Here is a 7,597-nt window from a genome sequence, read left to right on the forward strand (position 1 = left end):
TTGATGTAATAATAGAGAAAACATACAGAAATTGCAACACAGCAGCTGTCTGATGTTGAAAGAAGCATTAACATGAAAATAACCATTAGATAAAAATCATGAAACAAAATGGGCTATTATAATTAAGACATTCTTTGCCGCAGGCATTTTTATTGTCACTGGCAAGTTACTGCTGAGCTAGTGTTTCTGCACTACTTTATAAGCAACTAGTTACCACTTCCTCCTTCACTGTGGCAACTTGAATATCCTCATGCCCATTGCTCTGCTAAGCTTCCCCGTCTTGATACCCTTTTCATTTCCTTCTCCTCCCATCCCCGTTTTCATGCTTTCTGTGCATGACAGGCACACCCACTACTAGTGCTCTAGGCACCAACCTTTCATTTCAGATCTCACTAAAAGACCCACCTCTGCTTGGAGCTCAACAAATAAAACCATGTAAAATATCAAATTCATATGAGGGGGAAATGGAATAAAACAGTAAAGATAGCTTGTTCCTCTGCATTCCCCCAATTAATCTTGTCTTTCTATATCTTCTAGACTAAGGCCTTTGAGGCAGGGACTTTCTTGATCTTTGTGTCTAATGCAGCACCAAGCACTTTGTCTTCATTTATATAATACATAACAATAGATTGGTTATTAGGACCAAACTCTGAGCTGTGGCTAGAAGTGTTCAGTGCTCTTCGGTGGAGGGGAGAATTTGTGTGCATAGCCTCCTATGCTATGTGCATGTGTTTATGTGCACAGTTTTATGCTCACTTTATGCTTTCTCAATCATGGGACCATGCATTTGTCAATCTACTGACTAGCATAAATTTGAGGTGCCTTAGGCCCTCTGCTCCTGAAGTCTGCTTTTGTTTATGCCAAGTGTCAACAAAGAGTCATTCCAGCAGCTGGAAACTGCTGGGGTGTAAAGAAATCCCCGTCATGTTCTCTGCATTGGTAACTGGGTGGAGATGGCATTGGAGCTACTACATGAGCTCTACATCATTCAAGAATCTCCCTACAGTACCAGGATCCTCTGGTGACTAGATCCACTTGCTTGAGGGCAGTTTTGCAGATCCAAAGAGGCACAGAGCTGCTTCTTCATGTTTCAGGAATCTGAGCTTCAGCCCCACAGACTCTTACCACAGTTGTTCCTTCTGATAAATGCAGATGCACCTTTTACTTTCTTCAAAGCTCCCAATTAGGCCCAGCAAACTTGAGTATGTTAAATATAAAGCTCAAATAGAACCAGTTAAACAGATTATTTATAGTGTGCCACTGGTGTATATGACACTTTACAGACAAGTGAGACCTTGGCCTGGGGAACTTAGAACCCAAGGCCCTAGTCCAGCAATTGACAACTTGTGGATGGAATAATGTACCCATCAAGAAGCCCCACTAGGGAGACCCCTTTTGTTGGATGGAAAAATGGGAAAATCACATGAAAAATAAGGGACAGTACTGTACTTTAAGGGACATTTTAGGGAAACACCATGTTCTTTAGCATATCATGTATTTTTCTCTCAAGTGTACATTTCTCCTGCCCTTAAGTATACAATGCAATTAGCATAAGCTTCAATTTAATGTCTAAAATGGTCAAGGGACAATCCTTAAAATAAGGGATGGGTGATCACCCCAAGCCCCATTGACTTCAGTAGGACTCCACGTGGGCGTAGCAATCTGCCCATGCATTATAAATTGCAGGGTTGGGGCCTAAATAAAGTGGCGAACATAACAATGACAACCGAGATGTGCAAAAGAGAAGGGAGGAAATAAGAATGGAAAATAAGAGGTAAATTGGGTAATCTTGACATTTGTATCAATGAGGTACAGTCATAAATGGTCCTCTTTGAAGCCATCGGGCTCCATGTGGGCAGAGGTGTCCACCCACATGCACTCATTGCAGGACTGGGGCTCATATTAGCACCTAGTTTAATTTGTATGACTTATCCACACCTATGCTGCTTCAAAGTTACTGTTACTTTCTTTTACAAAAAATCTGTTACTCCTAATCACATTTCTGTTTAACTAAACCTATTTCTCCAACTCACACAAGTCTCCCTGCTGATTAACATTTTCTCAAATAAAGTTAAAAATATAAGATGCCTCTCTTACATTAAGGAATCTCGCTAACAGAAATTGCACCCAGTGTCCATGGAGACAGTGACTCCTACTCTCCCTATAAAGGAACTCCATACTCCGTACAGCTAATAGTCATTTGATTCCATCTACAGAAATTAGCATGGCACTCAAGACAACACAGAGAAGCGTCTCAAGTATTTTAGAGTCCATCACTGAAGATTAACAGTCATAAAAACATGATCATACTCAGAGCACATCTAATAAACATCATGGTACTAAAAAAAACCTGAAGGCCTCAGGTGGCTTGTCTACCAGCAGTAGAGCCAACATGATGTTAGGACCAGTACACATTTTTTACTCCCAATAACCCAAGTGTAGACAATACCAAATAGGCAGCCCTTCATTGATTGATCAGGCAATACACGCCCTGATCCTGAAAAGACTTAAGCATGTACTTAACTATACACACAATAGACCCCACTGAAGTGAATGCGAATACTGGTGTGCATAAAGTTCAAAAGGGAAAAGTAGAATACTGGAACAGCAATAGTGAAAAAAAACTTAGATTTACTGCTTTTTATTTAATTGTACTTACCTATGCAGATATGCAATAGGATAGCGAATGAATACAGGGCCTCATATTTTAGTCTCAAAATTAATTGAAATTGACTTGAAGAGGAATTATAAAATTGAACTAGATAGGAAAGGAATTTCAAGTGGATTAAAAACTGGGTGGAGGACCATAACCAAAGGGTAATGAAAGATAAACACCGCCATTTTAATTTAGGAGCAGTTATTTGGTCAGATGCTGCAACGACCAGAGTTCAGCTCAGCCTAATTTAACAGCCTTAATTAATGATTTTATAATGGAGTAAACAGAATGCTAATGACATTTGTAATTAATACTAGCTTGGGAGGAGCTGCAAATACTAATGATGACAAAGAAATTATACAAAAAAAACTTGGAAAGTAGAATCAGGAGGAGATCCAACTTGGAAAAAAAATGCAATCTAATACATCTAGCATGGAAATATTCCAGAACAGATATTCAAACGGAAAGACTAGAAAAGCAGTACAGTTGAAAGAGACCTAGTGGACAGCAAATCAGAACCAAGTGAGTAATGCAATACAGGAGCGGGAAAAAGTCAATGCAATTGTAAACCGCACCACAGGGACATTGCACTATGGAGCATGGAGGCAACTGTATCTATCTCTATGGATATGGCAGATTTGCCAGCCCTAGGTAACCGTAAGCCAGGCCTCAAACCAACACAACTGACTTTAAAATAATAGTAAATTTAGGGTTCTACTTATTTGCCTTCTGGTTTTTTTAACCTTCAGGATTCATGTTTTCAAGCTTTCTCCACAACCATAAAGGCTAGAAATTTACTTTAAAAAAAAGAAAACCTAGAAAGTTGAGAATCTCACAGAATCATATTACTCCAAGAGCTCAGGCTTCACAAAAAACACCCACCTAAAATCACAAGAGTTGGCAAAACTAGTTTAATGCATACCTGAATGAAGTATTACATTAAATTGTGGGCACTTGGTGGAATGGACATTCTGAGAAGAACATGCAACAAATCTGAAATGCCCAGTATCCCACTGAACTCCAAAAAGTAAATGTTTTGTTTCCTTTCAAACTTGAGAGCGAGCAGACCCCACAAATGATTCATTTCTTTGTCCCAATAATAACCCACTCTCCTATTCTTTCTCTGCTTTCTTTCTTTAATCAAAACCTCAATATCTTCTGAGTGCCCTCTGCAATGGTAGTGATGTCTGAAAGAAATCCAAAATGGCGAGCCGGATATTCATAGAATGAGTTCCTCCTCATTCTATGAGGGAAGGGATTGTTAATTAGGAGGTGGAACTAGGCCCATATGTATACAGCTCAGGATATGAGAGCAATGATTCTAGATTAGTTTTGAAGAAACAGAAGAGTTTCTCGCTGCTTCTCTTAGGTTGGTGAAAGTGAGAACAGGCGTTTGCATGGCACTGTTGTAGCTGGCGTCGCAAGACATTTACGTGCCAGATATGCTAAAGATTCGTATGTCCCTTCATGCTTCAACCACCATTCCAGAGGACATGAGTCCATGCTGATGATGGGTTCTGCTCGATAATGATCCAAAGCAGAACAGACTGATGTTCATTTTCAACATCTGAGTCAGATGCCACCAGCAGAAGGTTGATTTTCTTTTTTGGTGGTTCGAGTTCTGTAGTTTCCACATCTAAGTGTTGCTCTTTTAAGACTTCTGAAAGCAAGCTCCACACCTCGTCCCTCTCAGATTTTGGACGGCACTTCAGATACTTAAACCTTGGGTCGAGTGCTGTAGCTATTTTTAGAACTCTCACATTAGAACCTTCTTTGCGTTTTGTCAAATCTGCTGTGAAAGTGTTCTTGAAACAAACGTGCTAGGTCATCATCCGAGACTGCTATAACATGAAATATATGGCAGAATGCAGGTAAAACTGAGCAGGAGACATACAATTCCCCCCCAAGGATTTCAGTCTCAATTTTAATTAATGCATTATTTTTTTAACGAGCATCATCAGCATGGAACCATGTCCTTTGGAATGGTGGCCAAAGCACGGAGGGGCACATGAATGTTTAGCATACCTGGGACGTAAATACCTTGCAATACTGGCTACAAAAGTGCCATGCAAACGCCTGTTCTCACTTTCAGGTGACATTGTAAATAAGAAGCAGGCAGCAGTATCTCCTGTAAATGTAAACAAACGTATTTGTCTTAGCGATTGGCTGAACAAGAAGTAGGAAAAAAGCCTTTTAAAAAGGAGGCTTGAATCTGAGGTTTTCATTCAGAATTCGAGGGACAGTCTCGAAGGCAGGAGCTGTCTGTGAACATTAGATCCCCCCCATGGCCTGTGGTACACTGGGAAATTCTTCAAAGGGAATGAGTAATTTATATTAGAAAAGAGATTTTATCTACTATAGAAATGTAAAGCCTGAAGCTATGTCTTCATCTTTATTTCCTGTGTAACTTGTATATGTTTGCTTTCCCTTTCTATGTCATCTTTGAATCTGTGTGGTTTTACTAGTAAATAAATATTTTGTTTATTTTTACCCTAAATAGGTCACTGTTGTGCAAACTGCATTGAGTGTGTGCGCCAAAATGGGCTGATAACTGAAGGCTGGTTTCACATCACTGGGGGATGATGAACTAGAGGGGAAATGTTTGAATGTCTGGTAGTTAAAAATTCAGGAAGGATGGATTTAGGGTGACTTGGGACTGGAGTGGCTGTTGGCGTTACCCTGAAAGGAGTAACTAGGTTGGTGGAAGCCAGGGCAAGACTTTGTGTTTGTGGGCAGAGATCTGAGCCAGAGCAGCACAGCTTTAAAGCACTCCCTGGGTATGGGGCAGGTGGGGACAAGAACCCATACTAGTCTGGATGATCCCCAAAATATCACACTGGGGAAATATGGTCTTGTGGTCAGAGTGTCACAGTGATGGGCTGTATCCCAACACTGCCATTGTGTGATCTTGGTCAAATTACTTCATTTAAAAGAAAACTGTGAACTTGACAATCACATTTTTGTCTGAAAATGTACCTACAGTAGTTACAACTAACACCAAAGATTAATATAACAAAGAAGTTAGTGGAAAAATATTTTCTCTTTATTTTTCAGTAAAGACAACACATTTCAAAGCTCAGATTCTAAATGTTTAGAGGGCTAAAAGATATTAATAATTAGTAGGGCTGTCGATTAAGCGCAGTTAACTCACACGATTAACTCAAAAAAATTAATCGCAATTAATTGCATTGTTAAACTATAGAATACCAATTGAAATTTATTAAATATTTCTGGATGTTTTTCTACATTTTCAAATATATTGATTTCTATTACAACACAGAATACAAAGTGTACAGTGCTCACTTTATATTATTATTGATCATAAATATTTGCACTATAAAAATGATAAACAAAAGAAATAGTATTTTTCAATTCACCTCATACAAGTCCTGAAATGCAATCTCTTTATTGTGAAACTGTAACTTACAAATGTAGATTTTTTGTGACATAACTGCACTCAAAAACAAAACAAACAATGTAAAACTTTAGCGCCTACAAGTCCACTCAGTCCTACTTCTTGTTCAGCCAACCATTAAGACAAACAAGTTTGTATACATTTATGGGAGATACTGCTGCCTGCTTCTTACTTACAATGTCACCTGAAAGTGAGAATGGGTGTTCGCGTGGCACTTCTGTAGCCGGCATTGCAACGTATTTACGTGCCAGATACACTAAATATTCGTATGCCCCTTCTTGCTTCGGCCACCATTCCAGAGGACATGCTTCCATATTGATGATGCTTGTTCAAAAAAAAATGTGTTACTTAAATTTGTGTCTGAACTCCTTGGGGGAGAATTGTACATCTCCTGTTCTGTTTTACCTGCATTCTGCCATATATTTCATGTTATAGCAGTCTTGAATGATGACCCAACACATATTGTTCGTTTTAAGAACAGGTTTCAGAGTATCAGCCATGTTAGTCTGTATTTGCAAAAAGAAAAGGAGTACTTGTGGCCCCTTAGAGACTAACAAATTTATTTGAGCATAAGCTTTCATGAGCTACAGCTCATCCGATGAAGTGAGCTGTAGCTCACGAAAGCTTATGCTCAAATAAATTTGTTAGTCTCTAAGGGGCCACAAGTACTCCTTTTATTTTAAGAACACTTTCACTACAGATTTGAGAAAATGCAAAAAAGGTACCAATGTGAGATTTCTAAAAATAGCGACAGCACTGTACCCAAGGTTTAAAAACCTGAAGTGCCTTCCAAAATCTGAGAGGGACGAGGTGTGGAGCTTGCTTTCAGAAGTCTTAAAAGAGTAGCACTCAGATGCGGAAACTATAGAACCCGAACCACCAAAAAAGAAAATCAACCTTCTGCTGGTGGCATCTGACTCAGATGATGAAAATGAACATGCGTTAGTCCATACTGCTTTGGATTGTTAACGAGCAGAACCCGTCATCAGCATGGACGCATGTCCTCTGGAATGGTAGTTGAAGCATGAAGGGACATATGAATCTTTAGCACATCTGGCATAAATATCTTGCAACGCTGGCTACAACAGTGCCATGCAAATGCCTGTTGTCACTTTCAGGTGACACTGTAAACAAGAAGTGGGCAACATTATCTCCTGCAAATTGTAACCAAACTTGTTTGTCTGAGTGATTGGCTGTAGTAGGACTAAGCGGACTTGTAGGCTTTAAAGTTTTACATTGTTTTATTTTTGAATGCAGATTTTTTTTGTACATAATTCTACATTTGTCAATTCAATATTCATGATAAAGAGATTGCACTACAGTACTTGTAATAGGTGAATTGAAAAATACTATTTTTTTTGTTTTTTTACAGTGCAAATATTTGTAATCAAAAGTGAGCACTGTACACTTTGTATTCTGCGTTGTAATTGAATCAATATATTTGAAAATGTAGAAAACAGCCAAAATATTTAAATAAATGGTATTCTATTATTATTTAACAGTGCGATTAATCGAGTGATTAATTG

Source organism: Dermochelys coriacea, chromosome 1 (genome assembly GCF_009764565.3).
Source record: "Dermochelys coriacea isolate rDerCor1 chromosome 1, rDerCor1.pri.v4, whole genome shotgun sequence".
Classification (NCBI taxonomy): domain Eukaryota; kingdom Metazoa; phylum Chordata; order Testudines; family Dermochelyidae; genus Dermochelys; species Dermochelys coriacea.